The following is an 18,529-nucleotide window of genomic DNA, read 5'->3' on the forward strand; positions in this document are numbered from 1 at the left end:
CACTGACCTAGTGTACTATACGTATGTACCATGGTACAGGTATCACCAGGGTATAACTATCACTACCCGCCCCCCTCTCCCCGGGACATACATGTGTTATTACCCTGTATATGTAATGCTGTACCCCCACCCTGTATCCCCCTGTACCCTATACTGTACCCCTCACTGACCTAGTGTACTATATGTATGTACCATGGTACAGGTATCACCAGGGTATAACTATCACTACCCGCACCCCTCTCCCCGGGACATACATGTGTTATTACCCTGTATATGTAATGCTGTACCCCCACCCTGTATCCCCCCTGTACCCTATACTGTACCCCTCACTGACCTAGTGTACTATATGTATGTACCATGGTACAGGTATCACCAGGGTATAACTATAACTACCCGCACCTCTATCCCCGGGACATACATGTGTTATTACCCTGTATATGTAATGCTGTACCCCCACCCTGTATCCCCCTGTACCCTATACTGTACCCCTCACTGACCTAGTGTACTATATGTATGTACCATGGTACAGGTATCACCAGGGTATAACTATAACTACCCGCACCTCTATCCCCGGGACATACATGTGTTATTACCCTGTATATGTAATGCTGTACCCCCACCCTCTATCCCCCCTATACTGTACCCCTCACTGACCTAGTGTACTATATGTATGTACCATGGTACAGGTATCACCAGGGTATAACTATCACTACCCGCACCCCTCTCCCCGGACATACATGTGTTATTACCCTGTATATGTAATACTGTACCCCCACCCTGGATCCCCCTGTACCCTATACTGTACCCCTCACTGACCTAGTGTACTATATGTATGTACCATGGTACAGGTATCACCAGGGTATAACTATCACTACCCGCACCCCTCTCCCCGGGACATACATGTGTTATTACCCTGTATATGTAATGCTGTACCCCCACCCTGTATCCCCCCTGTACCCTATACTGTACCCCTCACTGACCTAGTGTACTATATGTATGTACCATGGTACAGGTATCACCAGGGTATAACTATCACTACCCGCACCCCTCTCCCCGGACATACATGTGTTATTACCCTGTATATGTAATGCTGTACCCCCACCCTGTATCCCCCCTGTACCCTATACTGTACCCCTCACTGACCTAGTGTGCTATATGTATGTACCATGGTACAGGTATCACCAGCGTATAACTATCACTACCCGCACCCCTCTCCCCGGACATACATGTGTTATTACCCTGTATATGTAATGCTGTACCCCCACCCTGTATCCCCCCTGTACCCTATACTGTACCCCTCACTGACCTAGTGTGCTATATGTATGTACCATGGTACAGGTATCACCAGGGTATAACTATCACTACCCGCACCCCTCTCCCCGGGACATACATGTGTTATTACCCTGTATATGTAATGCTGTACCCCCACCCTGTATCCCCCCTGTACCCTATACTGTACCCCTCACTGACCTAGTGTACTATATGTATGTACCATGGTACAGGTATCACCAGGGTATAACTATCACTACCCGCACCCCTCTCCCCGGGACATACATGTGTTATTACCCTGTATATGTAATGCTGTACCCCACCCTGTATCCCCCCTGTATCCTATACTGTACCCCTCACTGACCTAGTGTACTATATGTATGTACCATGGTACAGGTATCACCAGGGTATAACTATCACTACCCGCACCCCTCTCCCCGGGACATACATGTGTTATTACCCTGTATATGTAATACTGTACCCCCACCCTGTATCCCCCCTGTACCCTATACTATACCCCTCACTGACCTAGTGTACTATATGTATGTACCATGGTACAGGTATCACCAGGGTATAACTATCACTACCCGCACCCCTCTCCCCGGGACATACATGTGTTATTACCCTGTATATGTAATACTGTACCCCCACCCTGTATCCCCCCTATACCCTATACTGTACCCCTCACTGACCTAGTGTACTATATGTATGTACCATGGTACAGGTATCACCAGGATATAACTATCACTACCCGCACCCCTCTCCCCGGGACATACATGTGTTATTACCCTGTATATGTAATACTGTACCCCCACCCTGTATCCCCCCTGTACCCTATACTGTACCCCTCACTGACCTAGTGTGCTATATGTATGTACCATGGTACAGGTATCACCAGGGTATAACTATCACTACCCGCACCCCTCTCCCCGGGACATACATGTGTTATTACCCTGTATATGTAATGCTGTACCCCCACCCTGTATCCCCCTGTACCCTATACTGTACCCCTCACTGACCTAGTGTACTATATGTATGTACCATGGTACAGGTATCACCAGGGTATAACTATCACTACCCGCACCTCTATCCCCGGGACATACATGTGTTATTACCCTGTATATGTAATGCTGTACCCCCACCCTGTATCCCCCCCTGTACCCTATACTGTACCCCTCACTGACCTAGTGTACTATATGTATGTACCATGGTACAGTAAATCACCAGGGTATAACTATCACTACCCGCACCCCTCTCCCCGGGACATACATGTGTTATTACCCTGTATATGTAATGCTGTACCCCCACCCTGTATCCCCCCTGTACCCTATACTGTACCCCTCACTGACCTACTGTACTATATGTATGTACCATGGTACAGGTATCACCAGGGTATAACTATCACTACCCGCACCCCTCTCCCCGGGACATACATGTATTACCCTGTATATGTAATACTGTACCCCCACCCTGTATCCCCCCTGTACCCTATACTGTACCCCTCACTGACCTAGTGTACTATATGTATGTACCATGGTACAGGTATCACCAGGGTATAACTATCACTACCCGCACCCCTCTCCCCGGGACATACATGTGTTATTACCCTGTATATGTAATACTGTACCCCCACCCTGTATCCCCCCTGTACCCCTCACTGACCTAGTGTACTATATGTATGTACCATGGTACAGGTATCACCAGGGTATAACTATCACTACCCGCACCCCTCTCCCCGGGACATACATGTGTTATTACCCTGTATATGTAATACTGTACCCCCACCCTGTATCCCCCCTGTACCCTATACTGTACCCCTCACTGACCTAGTGTACTATATGTATGTACCATGGTACAGGTATCACCAGGGTATAACTATCACTACCCGCACCCCTCTCCCTGGGACATACATGTGTTATTACCCTGTATATGTAATGCTGTACCCCCACCCTGTATCCCCCCTGTACCCTATACTGTACCCCTCACTGACCTAGTGTACTATATGTATGTACCATGGTACAGGTATCACCAGGGTATAACTATCACTACCCGAACCCCTCTCCCCGGGACATACATGTGTTATTACCCTGTATATGTAATGCTGTACCCCCACCCTGTATCCCCCCTGTACCCTATACTGTACCCCTCACTGACCTAGTGTACTATATGTATGTACCATGGTACAGGTATCACCAGGGTATAACTATCACTACCCGAACCCCTCTCCCCGGGACATACATGTGTTATTACCCTGTATATGTAATGCTGTACCGCCACCCTGCATCCCCCCTGTACCCTATACTGTACCCCTCACTGACCTAGTGTGCTATATGTATGTACCATGGTACAGGTATCACCAGGATATAACTATCACTACCCGCACCCCTCTCCCCGGGACATACATGTGTTATTACCCTGTATATGTAATGCTGTACCCCCACCCTGTATCCCCCTGTACCCTATACTGTACCCCTCACTGACCTAGTGTACTATATGTATGTACCATGGTACAGGTATCACCAGGGTATAACTATAACTACCCGCACCTCTATCCCCGGGACATACATGTGTTATTACCCTGTATATGTAATGCTGTACCCCCACCCTGTATCCCCCTGTACCCTATACTGTACCCCTCACTGACCTAGTGTACTATATGTATGTACCATGGTACAGGTATCACCAGGGTATAACTATAACTACCCGCACCTCTATCCCCGGGACATACATGTGTTATTACCCTGTATATGTAATGCTGTACCCCCACCCTCTATCCCCCCTATACTGTACCCCTCACTGACCTAGTGTACTATATGTATGTACCATGGTACAGGTATCACCAGGGTATAACTATCACTACCCGCACCCCTCTCCCCGGACATACATGTGTTATTACCCTGTATATGTAATACTGTACCCCCACCCTGGATCCCCCTGTACCCTATACTGTACCCCTCACTGACCTAGTGTACTATATGTATGTACCATGGTACAGGTATCACCAGGGTATAACTATCACTACCCGCACCCCTCTCCCCGGGACATACATGTGTTATTACCCTGTATATGTAATGCTGTACCCCCACCCTGTATCCCCCCTGTACCCTATACTGTACCCCTCACTGACCTAGTGTACTATATGTATGTACCATGGTACAGGTATCACCAGGGTATAACTATCACTACCCGCACCCCTCTCCCCGGACATACATGTGTTATTACCCTGTATATGTAATGCTGTACCCCCACCCTGTATCCCCCCCTGTACCCTATACTGTACCCCTCACTGACCTAGTGTACTATATGTATGTACCATGGTACAGTAAATCACCAGGGTATAACTATCACTACCCGCACCCCTCTCCCCGGGACATACATGTGTTATTACCCTGTATATGTAATGCTGTACCCCCACCCTGTATCCCCCCTGTACCCTATACTGTACCCCTCACTGACCTACTGTACTATATGTATGTACCATGGTACAGGTATCACCAGGGTATAACTATCACTACCCGCACCCCTCTCCCCGGGACATACATGTATTACCCTGTATATGTAATACTGTACCCCCACCCTGTATCCCCCCTGTACCCTATACTGTACCCCTCACTGACCTAGTGTACTATATGTATGTACCATGGTACAGGTATCACCAGGGTATAACTATCACTACCCGCACCCCTCTCCCCGGGACATACATGTGTTATTACCCTGTATATGTAATACTGTACCCCCACCCTGTATCCCCCCTGTACCCCTCACTGACCTAGTGTACTATATGTATGTACCATGGTACAGGTATCACCAGGGTATAACTATCACTACCCGCACCCCTCTCCCCGGGACATACATGTGTTATTACCCTGTATATGTAATACTGTACCCCCACCCTGTATCCCCCCTGTACCCTATACTGTACCCCTCACTGACCTAGTGTACTATATGTATGTACCATGGTACAGGTATCACCAGGGTATAACTATCACTACCCGCACCCCTCTCCCTGGGACATACATGTGTTATTACCCTGTATATGTAATGCTGTACCCCCACCCTGTATCCCCCCTGTACCCTATACTGTACCCCTCACTGACCTAGTGTACTATATGTATGTACCATGGTACAGGTATCACCAGGGTATAACTATCACTACCCGAACCCCTCTCCCCGGGACATACATGTGTTATTACCCTGTATATGTAATGCTGTACCCCCACCCTGTATCCCCCCTGTACCCTATACTGTACCCCTCACTGACCTAGTGTACTATATGTATGTACCATGGTACAGGTATCACCAGGGTATAACTATCACTACCCGAACCCCTCTCCCCGGGACATACATGTGTTATTACCCTGTATATGTAATGCTGTACCCCCACCCTGCATCCCCCCTGTACCCTATACTGTACCCCTCACTGACCTAGTGTGCTATATGTATGTACCATGGTACAGGTATCACCAGGATATAACTATCACTACCCGCACCCCTCTCCCCGGGACATACATGTGTTATTACCCTGTATATGTAATGCTGTACCCCCACCCTGTATCCCCCTGTACCCTATACTGTACCCCTCACTGACCTAGTGTACTATATGTATGTACCATGGTACAGGTATCACCAGGGTATAACTATCACTACCCGCACCCCTCTCCCCGGACATACATGTGTTATTACCCTGTATATGTAATGCTGTACCCCCACCCTGTATCCCCCCTGTACCCTATACTGTATCCCTCACTGACCTAGTGTACTATATGTATGTACCATGGTACAGGTATCACCAGGGTATAACTATCACTACCCGCACCCCTCTCCCTGGGACATACATGTGTTATTACCCTGTATATGTAATGCTGTACCCCCACCCTGTATCCCCCCTGTACCCTATACTGTACCCCTCACTGACCTAGTGTACTATATGTATGTACCATGGTACAGGTATCACCAGGGTATAACTATAACTACCCGCACCTCTATCCCCGGGACATACATGTGTTATTACCCTGTATATGTAATGCTGTACCCCCACCCTGTATCCCCCTGTACCCTATACTGTACCCCTCACTGACCTAGTGTACTATATGTATGTACCATGGTACAGGTATCACCAGGGTATAACTATAACTACCCGCACCTCTATCCCCGGGACATACATGTGTTATTACCCTGTATATGTAATGCTGTACCCCCACCCTCTATCCCCCCTATACTGTACCCCTCACTGACCTAGTGTACTATATGTATGTACCATGGTACAGGTATCACCAGGGTATAACTATCACTACCCGCACCCCTCTCCCCGGACATACATGTGTTATTACCCTGTATATGTAATACTGTACCCCCACCCTGGATCCCCCTGTACCCTATACTGTACCCCTCACTGACCTAGTGTACTATATGTATGTACCATGGTACAGGTATCACCAGGGTATAACTATCACTACCCGCACCCCTCTCCCCGGGACATACATGTGTTATTACCCTGTATATGTAATGCTGTACCCCCACCCTGTATCCCCCCTGTACCCTATACTGTACCCCTCACTGACCTAGTGTACTATATGTATGTACCATGGTACAGGTATCACCAGGGTATAACTATCACTACCCGCACCCCTCTCCCCGGACATACATGTGTTATTACCCTGTATATGTAATGCTGTACCCCCACCCTGTATCCCCCCTGTACCCTATACTGTACCCCTCACTGACCTAGTGTGCTATATGTATGTACCATGGTACAGGTATCACCAGCGTATAACTATCACTACCCGCACCCCTCTCCCCGGACATACATGTGTTATTACCCTGTATATGTAATGCTGTACCCCCACCCTGTATCCCCCCTGTACCCTATACTGTACCCCTCACTGACCTAGTGTGCTATATGTATGTACCATGGTACAGGTATCACCAGGGTATAACTATCACTACCCGCACCCCTCTCCCCGGACATACATGTGTTATTACCCTGTATATGTAATGCTGTACCCCACCCTGTATCCTCCTGTACCCTATACTGTACCCCTCACTGACCTAGTGTACTATATGTATGTACCATGGTACAGGTATCACCAGGGTATAACTATCACTACCCGCACCCCTCTCCCCGGACATACATGTGTTATTACCCTGTATATGTAATGCTGTACCCCACCCTGTATCCTCCTGTACCCTATACTGTACCCCTCACTGACCTAGTGTACTATATGTATGTACCATGGTACAGGTATCACCAGGGTATAACTATCACTACCCGCACCCCTCTCCCCGGGACATACATGTGTTATTACCCTGTATATGTAATGCTGTACCCCCACCCTGTATCCCCCCTGTACCCTATACTGTACCCCTCACTGACCTAGTGTGCTATATGTATGTACCATGGTACAGGTATTACCAGGGTATAACTATCACTACCCGCACCCCTCTCCCCGGGACATACATGTGTTATTACCCTGTATATGTAATGCTGTACCCCACCCTGTATCCCCCCTGTATCCTATACTGTACCCCTCACTGACCTAGTGTGCTATATGTATGTACCATGGTACAGGTATCACCAGGGTATAACTATCACTACCCGCACCCATCTCCCCGGACATACATGTGTTATTACCCTGTATATGTAATGCTGTACCCCCACCCTGTATCCCCCCTGTACCCTATACTGTACCCCTCACTGACCTAGTGTGCTATATGTATGTACCATGGTACAGGTATCACCAGGATATAACTATCACTACCCGCACCCCTCTCCCCGGGACATACATGTGTTATTACCCTGTATATGTAATGCTGTACCCCACCCTGTATCCCCCCTGTACCCTATACTGTACCCCTCACTGACCTAGTGTACTATATATATGTACCATGGTACAGGTATCACCAGGGTATAACTATCACTACCCGCACCCCACTCACCGGACATACATGTGTTATTACCCTGTATATGTAATGCTGTACCCCCACCCTGTATCCCCCCTGTACCCTATACTGTACCCCTCACTGACCTAGTGTGCTATATGTATGTACCATGGTACAGGTATCACCAGGGTATAACTATCACTACCCGCACCCCTCTCCCCGGGACATACATGTGTTATTACCCTGTATATGTAATGCTGTACCCCCACCCTGTATCCCCCCTGTACCCTATACTGTACCCCTCACTGACCTAGTGTGCTATATGTATGTACCATGGTACAGGTATCACCAGGGTATAACTATCACTACCCGCACCCCTCTCCCCGGGACATACATGTGTTATTACCCTGTATATGTAATGCTGTACCCCCACCCTGTATCCCCCCTGTACCCTATACTGTACCCCTCACTGACCTAGTGTACTATATGTATGTACCATGGTACAGGTATCACCAGGGTATAACTATCACTACCCGCACCCCTCTCCCCGGGACATACATGTGTTATTACCCTGTATATGTAATGCTGTACCCCACCCTGTATCCCCCCTGTATCCTATACTGTACCCCTCACTGACCTAGTGTACTATATGTATGTACCATGGTACAGGTATCACCAGGGTATAACTATCACTACCCGCACCCCTCTCCCCGGGACATACATGTGTTATTACCCTGTATATGTAATACTGTACCCCCACCCTGTATCCCCCCTGTACCCTATACTATACCCCTCACTGACCTAGTGTACTATATGTATGTACCATGGTACAGGTATCACCAGGGTATAACTATCACTACCCGCACCCCTCTCCCCGGGACATACATGTGTTATTACCCTGTATATGTAATACTGTACCCCCACCCTGTATCCCCCCTATACCCTATACTGTACCCCTCACTGACCTAGTGTACTATATGTATGTACCATGGTACAGGTATCACCAGGATATAACTATCACTACCCGCACCCCTCTCCCCGGGACATACATGTGTTATTACCCTGTATATGTAATACTGTACCCCCACCCTGTATCCCCCCTGTACCCTATACTGTACCCCTCACTGACCTAGTGTGCTATATGTATGTACCATGGTACAGGTATCACCAGGGTATAACTATCACTACCCGCACCCCTCTCCCCGGGACATACATGTGTTATTACCCTGTATATGTAATGCTGTACCCCCACCCTGTATCCCCCTGTACCCTATACTGTACCCCTCACTGACCTAGTGTACTATATGTATGTACCATGGTACAGGTATCACCAGGGTATAACTATCACTACCCGCACCTCTATCCCCGGGACATACATGTGTTATTACCCTGTATATGTAATGCTGTACCCCCACCCTGTATCCCCCCCTGTACCCTATACTGTACCCCTCACTGACCTAGTGTACTATATGTATGTACCATGGTACAGTAAATCACCAGGGTATAACTATCACTACCCGCACCCCTCTCCCCGGGACATACATGTGTTATTACCCTGTATATGTAATGCTGTACCCCCACCCTGTATCCCCCCTGTACCCTATACTGTACCCCTCACTGACCTACTGTACTATATGTATGTACCATGGTACAGGTATCACCAGGGTATAACTATCACTACCCGCACCCCTCTCCCCGGGACATACATGTATTACCCTGTATATGTAATACTGTACCCCCACCCTGTATCCCCCCTGTACCCTATACTGTACCCCTCACTGACCTAGTGTACTATATGTATGTACCATGGTACAGGTATCACCAGGGTATAACTATCACTACCCGCACCCCTCTCCCCGGGACATACATGTGTTATTACCCTGTATATGTAATACTGTACCCCCACCCTGTATCCCCCCTGTACCCCTCACTGACCTAGTGTACTATATGTATGTACCATGGTACAGGTATCACCAGGGTATAACTATCACTACCCGCACCCCTCTCCCCGGGACATACATGTGTTATTACCCTGTATATGTAATACTGTACCCCCACCCTGTATCCCCCCTGTACCCTATACTGTACCCCTCACTGACCTAGTGTACTATATGTATGTACCATGGTACAGGTATCACCAGGGTATAACTATCACTACCCGCACCCCTCTCCCTGGGACATACATGTGTTATTACCCTGTATATGTAATGCTGTACCCCCACCCTGTATCCCCCCTGTACCCTATACTGTACCCCTCACTGACCTAGTGTACTATATGTATGTACCATGGTACAGGTATCACCAGGGTATAACTATCACTACCCGAACCCCTCTCCCCGGGACATACATGTGTTATTACCCTGTATATGTAATGCTGTACCCCCACCCTGTATCCCCCCTGTACCCTATACTGTACCCCTCACTGACCTAGTGTACTATATGTATGTACCATGGTACAGGTATCACCAGGGTATAACTATCACTACCCGAACCCCTCTCCCCGGGACATACATGTGTTATTACCCTGTATATGTAATGCTGTACCCCCACCCTGCATCCCCCCTGTACCCTATACTGTACCCCTCACTGACCTAGTGTGCTATATGTATGTACCATGGTACAGGTATCACCAGGATATAACTATCACTACCCGCACCCCTCTCCCCGGGACATACATGTGTTATTACCCTGTATATGTAATGCTGTACCCCCACCCTGTATCCCCCTGTACCCTATACTGTACCCCTCACTGACCTAGTGTACTATATGTATGTACCATGGTACAGGTATCACCAGGGTATAACTATCACTACCCGCACCCCTCTCCCCGGACATACATGTGTTATTACCCTGTATATGTAATGCTGTACCCCCACCCTGTATCCCCCCTGTACCCTATACTGTATCCCTCACTGACCTAGTGTACTATATGTATGTACCATGGTACAGGTATCACCAGGGTATAACTATCACTACCCGCACCCCTCTCCCCGGGACATACATGTGTTATTACCCTGTATATGTAATGCTGTACCCCCACCCTGTATCCTCCTGTAACCTATACTGTACCCATCACTGACCTAGTGTGCTATATGTATGTACCATGGTACAGGTATCACCAGGGTATAACTATCACTACCCGCACCCCAGTCCCCGGGACATACATGTGTTATTACCCTGTATATGTAATGCTGTACCCCCACCCTGTATCCTATACTGTACCCCTCACTGACCTAGTGTACTATATGTATGTACCATGGTACAGGTATCACCAGGGTATAACTATCACTACCCGCACCCCTCTCCCCGGGACATACATGTGTTATTACCCTGTATATGTAATGCTGTACCCCACCCTGTATCCCCCCTATACTGTACCCTATACTGTACCCCTCACTGACCTAGTGTACTATATGTATGTACCATGGTACAGGTATCACCAGGGTATAACTATCACTACCCGCACCCCTCTCCCCGGGACATACATGTGTTATTACCCTGTATATGTAATACTGTACCCCCACCCTGTATCCCCCTGTACCCTATACTGTACCCCTCACTGACCTAGTGTACTATATGTATGTACCATGGTACAGGTATCACCAGGATATAACTATCACTACCCGCACCCCTCTCCCCGGGACATACATGTGTTATTACCCTGTATATGTAATACTGTACCCCCACCCTGTATCCCCCCTGTACCCTATACTGTACCCCTCACTGACCTAGTGTGCTATATGTATGTACCATGGTACAGGTATCACCAGGGTATAACTATCACTACCCGCACCCCTCTCCCCGGGACATACATGTGTTATTACCCTGTATATGTAATGCTGTACCCCCACCCTGTATCCCCCCTGTACCCTATACTGTACCCCTCACTGACCTACTGTACTATATGTATGTACCATGGTACAGGTATCACCAGGGTATAACTATCACTACCCGCACCCCTCTCCCCGGGACATACATGTGTTATTACCCTGTATATGTAATACTGTACCCCCACCCTGTATCCCCCCTGTACCCCTCACTGACCTAGTGTACTATATGTATGTACCATGGTACAGGTATCACCAGGGTATAACTATCACTACCCGCACCCCTCTCCCCGGGACATACATGTGTTATTACCCTGTATATGTAATACTGTACCCCCACCCTGTATCCCCCCTGTACCCTATACTGTACCCCTCACTGACCTAGTGTACTATATGTATGTACCATGGTACAGGTATCACCAGGGTATAACTATCACTACCCGCACCCCTCTCCCCGGGACATACATGTGTTATTACCCTGTATATGTAATACTGTACCCCCACCCTGTATCCCCCCTGTACCCTATACTGTACCCCTCACTGACCTAGTGTGCTATATGTATGTACCATGGTACAGGTATCACCAAGATATAACTATCACTACCCGCACCCCTCTCCCCGGGACATACATGTGTTATTACCCTGTATATGTAATGCTGTACCCCCACCCTGTATCCCCCTGTACCCTATACTGTACCCCTCACTGACCTAGTGTACTATATGTATGTACCATGGTACAGGTATCACCAGGGTATAACTATCACTACCCGCAGCCCTCTCCCCGGACATACATGTGTTATTACCCTGTATATGTAATGCTGTACCCCCACCCTGTATCCCCCCTGTACCCTATACTGTATCCCTCACTGACCTAGTGTACTATATGTATGTACCATGGTACAGGTATCACCAGGGTATAACTATCACTACCCGCACCCCTCTCCCCGGGACATACATGTGTTATTACCCTGTATATGTAATACTGTACCCCCACCCTGTATCCCCCCTGTACCCCTCACTGACCTAGTGTACTATATGTATGTACCATGGTACAGGTATCACCAGGGTATAACTATCACTACCCGCACCCCTCTCCCCGGGACATACATGTGTTATTACCCTGTATATGTAATACTGTACCCCCACCCTGTATCCCCCCTGTACCCTATACTGTACCCCTCACTGACCTAGTGTACTATATGTATGTACCATGGTACAGGTATCACCAGGGTATAACTATCACTACCCGAACACCTCTCCCCGGGACATACATGTGTTATTACCCTGTATATGTAATGCTGTACCCCCACCCTGTATCCCCCCTGTACCCTATACTGTACCCCTCACTGACCTAGTGTACTATATGTATATACCATGGTACAGGTATCACCAAGATATAACTATCACTACCCGCACCCCTCTCCCCGGGACATACATGTGTTATTACCCTGTATATGTAATGCTGTACCCCCACCCTGTATCCCCCTGTACCCTATACTGTACCCCTCACTGACCTAGTGTACTATATGTATGTACCATGGTACAGGTATCACCAGGGTATAACTATCACTACCCGCACCCCTCTCCCCGGACATACATGTGTTATTACCCTGTATATGTAATGCTGTACCCCCACCCTGTATCCCCCCTGTACCCTATACTGTATCCCTCACTGACCTAGTGTACTATATGTATGTACCATGGTACAGGTATCACCAGGGTATAACTATCACTACCCGCACCCCTCTCCCCGGACATACATGTGTTATTACCCTGTATATGTAATGCTGTACCCCCACCCTGTATCCCCCCATGTACCCTATACTGTATCCCTCACTGACCTAGTGTACTATATGTATGTACCATGGTACAGGTATCACCAGGATATAACTATCACTACCCGCACCCCTCTCCCCGGGACATACATGTGTTATTACCCTGTATATGTAATGCTGTACCCCCACCCTGTATCCCCCTGTACCCTATACTGTACCCCTCACTGACCTAGTGTACTATATGTATGTACCATGGTACAGGTATCACCAGGGTATAACTATCACTACCCGCACCCCTCTCCCCGGACATACATGTGTTATTACCCTGTATATGTAATGCTGTACCCCCACCCTGTATCCCCCCTGTACCCTATACTGTATCCCTCACTGACCTAGTGTACTATATGTATGTACCATGGTACAGGTATCACCAGGGTATAACTATCACTACCCGCACCCCTCTCCCCGGACATACATGTGTTATTACCCTGTATATGTAATGCTGTACCCCCACCCTGTATCCCCCCTGTACCCTATACTGTATCCCTCACTGACCTAGTGTACTATATGTATGTACCATGGTACAGGTATCACCAGGGTATAACTATCACTACCCGCACCCCTCTCCCCGGGACATACATGTGTTATTACCCTGTATATGTAATGCTGTACCCCACCCTGTATCCTCCTGTACCCCTCACTGACCTAGTGTACTATATGTATGTACCATGGTACAGGTATCACCAGGGTATAACTATCACTACCCGCACCCCTCTCCCCGGGACATACATGTGTTATTACCCTGTATATGTAATGCTGTACCCCCACCCTGTATCCTCCTGTACCCTATACTGTACCCCTCACTGACCTAGTGTACTATATGTATGTACCATGGTACAGGTATCACCAGGGTATAACTATCACTACCCGCACCCCTCTCCCCGGACATACATGTGTTATTACCCTGTATATGTAATGCTGTACCCCACCCTGTATCCCCCCTGTACCCTATACTGTACCCCTCACTGACCTAGTGTGCTATATGTATGTACCATGGTACAGGTATCACCAGGATATAACTATCACTACCCGCACCCCTCTCCCCGGGACATACATGTGTTATTACCCTGTATATGTAATGCTGTACCCCCACCCTGTATCCTATACTGTACCCTATACTGTACCCCTCACTGACCTAGTGTACTATATGTATGTACCATGGTACAGGTATCACCAGGGTATAACTATCACTACCCGCACCCCTCTCCCCGGGACATACATGTGTTATTACCCTGTATATGTAATGCTGTACCCCCACCCTGTATCCCCCCTGTACCCTATACTGTACCCCTCACTGACCTAGTGTACTATATGTATGTACCATGGTACAGGTATCACCAGGGTATAACTATCACTACCCGCACCCCTCTCCCCGGACATACATGTGTTATTACCCTGTATATGTAATGCTGTACCCCCACCCTGTATCCCCCCTGTACCCTATACTGTACCCCTCACTGACCTAGTGTGCTATATGTATGTACCACGGTACAGGTATCACCAGGGTATAACTATCACTACCCGCACCCCTCTCCCCGGACATACATGTGTTATTACCCTGTATATGTAATGCTGTACCCCACCCTGTATCCCCCCTATACCCTATACTGTACCCCTCACTGACCTAGTGTACTATATGTATGTACCATGGTACAGGTATCACCAGGGTATAACTATCACTACCCGCACCCCTCTCCCCGGGACATACATGTGTTATTACCCTGTATATGTAATGCTGTACCCCACCCTGTATCCCCCCTGTACCCTATACTGTACCCCTCACTGACCTAGTGTGCTATATGTATGTACCATGGTACAGGTATCACCAGGATATAACTATCACTACCCGCACCCCTCTCCCCGGGACATACATGTGTTATTACCCTGTATATGTAATGCTGTACCCCACCCTGTATCCCCCTGTACCCTATACTGTACCCCTCACTGACCTAGTGTACTATATGTATGTACCATGGTACAGGTATCACCAGGGTATAACTATCACTACCCGCACCCCTCTCCCCGGACATACATGTGTTATTACCCTGTATATGTAATGCTGTACCCCCACCCTGTATCCTATACTGTACCCCTCACTGACCTAGTGTACTATATGTATGTACCATGGTACAGGTATCACCAGGGTATAACTATCACTACCCGCACCCCTCTCCCCGGGACATACATGTGTTATTACCCTGTATATGTAATACTGTACCCCCACCCTGTATCCCCCCTGTACCCTATACTGTACCCCTCACTGACCTAGTGTGCTATATGTATGTACCATGGTACAGGTATCACCAAGATATAACTATCACTACCCGCACCCCTCTCCCCGGGACATACATGTGTTATTACCCTGTATATGTAATGCTGTACCCCCACCCTGTATCCCCCTGTACCCTATACTGTACCCCTCACTGACCTAGTGTACTATATGTATGTACCATGGTACAGGTATCACCAGGGTATAACTATCACTACCCGCAGCCCTCTCCCCGGACATACATGTGTTATTACCCTGTATATGTAATGCTGTACCCCCACCCTGTATCCCCCCTGTACCCTATACTGTATCCCTCACTGACCTAGTGTACTATATGTATGTACCATGGTACAGGTATCACCAGGGTATAACTATCACTACCCGCACCCCTCTCCCCGGGACATACATGTGTTATTACCCTGTATATGTAATACTGTACCCCCACCCTGTATCCCCCCTGTACCCCTCACTGACCTAGTGTACTATATGTATGTACCATGGTACAGGTATCACCAGGGTATAACTATCACTACCCGCACCCCTCTCCCCGGGACATACATGTGTTATTACCCTGTATATGTAATACTGTACCCCCACCCTGTATCCCCCCTGTACCCTATACTGTACCCCTCACTGACCTAGTGTACTATATGTATGTACCATGGTACAGGTATCACCAGGGTATAACTATCACTACCCGAACACCTCTCCCCGGGACATACATGTGTTATTACCCTGTATATGTAATGCTGTACCCCCACCCTGTATCCCCCCTGTACCCTATACTGTACCCCTCACTGACCTAGTGTACTATATGTATATACCATGGTACAGGTATCACCAAGATATAACTATCACTACCCGCACCCCTCTCCCCGGGACATACATGTGTTATTACCCTGTATATGTAATGCTGTACCCCCACCCTGTATCCCCCTGTACCCTATACTGTACCCCTCACTGACCTAGTGTACTATATGTATGTACCATGGTACAGGTATCACCAGGGTATAACTATCACTACCCGCACCCCTCTCCCCGGACATACATGTGTTATTACCCTGTATATGTAATGCTGTACCCCCACCCTGTATCCCCCCTGTACCCTATACTGTATCCCTCACTGACCTAGTGTACTATATGTATGTACCATGGTACAGGTATCACCAGGGTATAACTATCACTACCCGCACCCCTCTCCCCGGACATACATGTGTTATTACCCTGTATATGTAATGCTGTACCCCCACCCTGTATCCCCCCATGTACCCTATACTGTATCCCTCACTGACCTAGTGTACTATATGTATGTACCATGGTACAGGTATCACCAGGATATAACTATCACTACCCGCACCCCTCTCCCCGGGACATACATGTGTTATTACCCTGTATATGTAATGCTGTACCCCCACCCTGTATCCCCCTGTACCCTATACTGTACCCCTCACTGACCTAGTGTACTATATGTATGTACCATGGTACAGGTATCACCAGGGTATAACTATCACTACCCGCACCCCTCTCCCCGGACATACATGTGTTATTACCCTGTATATGTAATGCTGTACCCCCACCCTGTATCCCCCCTGTACCCTATACTGTATCCCTCACTGACCTAGTGTACTATATGTATGTACCATGGTACAGGTATCACCAGGGTATAACTATCACTACCCGCACCCCTCTCCCCGGACATACATGTGTTATTACCCTGTATATGTAATGCTGTACCCCCACCCTGTATCCCCCCTGTACCCTATACTGTATCCCTCACTGACCTAGTGTACTATATGTATGTACCATGGTACAGGTATCACCAGGGTATAACTATCACTACCTGCACCCCTCTCCCCGGGACATACATGTGTTATTACCCTGTATATGTAATGCTGTACCCCACCCTGTATCCTCCTGTACCCCTCACTGACCTAGTGTACTATATGTATGTACCATGGTACAGGTATCACCAGGGTATAACTATCACTACCCGCACCCCTCTCCCCGGGACATACATGTGTTATTACCCTGTATATGTAATGCTGTACCCCCACCCTGTATCCTCCTGTACCCTATACTGTACCCATCACTGACCTAGTGTGCTATATGTATGTACCATGGTACAGGTATCACCAGGGTATAACTATCACTACCCGCACCCCTCTCCCCGGGACATACATGTGTTATTACCCTGTATATGTAATGCTGTACCCCCACCCTGTATCCTCCTGTACCCTATACTGTACCCCTCACTGACCTAGTGTACTATATGTATGTACCATGGTACAGGTATCACCAGGGTATAACTATCACTACCCGCACCCCTCTCCCCGGACATACATGTGTTATTACCCTGTATATGTAATGCTGTACCCCACCCTGTATCCCCCCTGTACCCTATACTGTACCCCTCACTGACCTAGTGTGCTATATGTATGTACCATGGTACA

At 48.0% G+C, this 18,529-nt stretch overlaps 1 protein-coding gene across 3 annotated transcripts in view; it reads right to left on the reverse strand.

Annotated features, from left to right (window-relative positions):
* LOC134983056 (zinc finger protein ZFP2-like) overlaps positions 1-18,529 on the reverse strand; it is a 266,048-nt gene that overhangs the window by 211,451 nt on the left and 36,068 nt on the right. The gene's annotated exons all lie outside the window — the stretch shown is intronic.

This window comes from Pseudophryne corroboree, assembly GCF_028390025.1.
Source record: "Pseudophryne corroboree isolate aPseCor3 chromosome 2 unlocalized genomic scaffold, aPseCor3.hap2 SUPER_2_unloc_3, whole genome shotgun sequence".
NCBI classification, from domain to species: Eukaryota; Metazoa; Chordata; class Amphibia; order Anura; family Myobatrachidae; genus Pseudophryne; species Pseudophryne corroboree.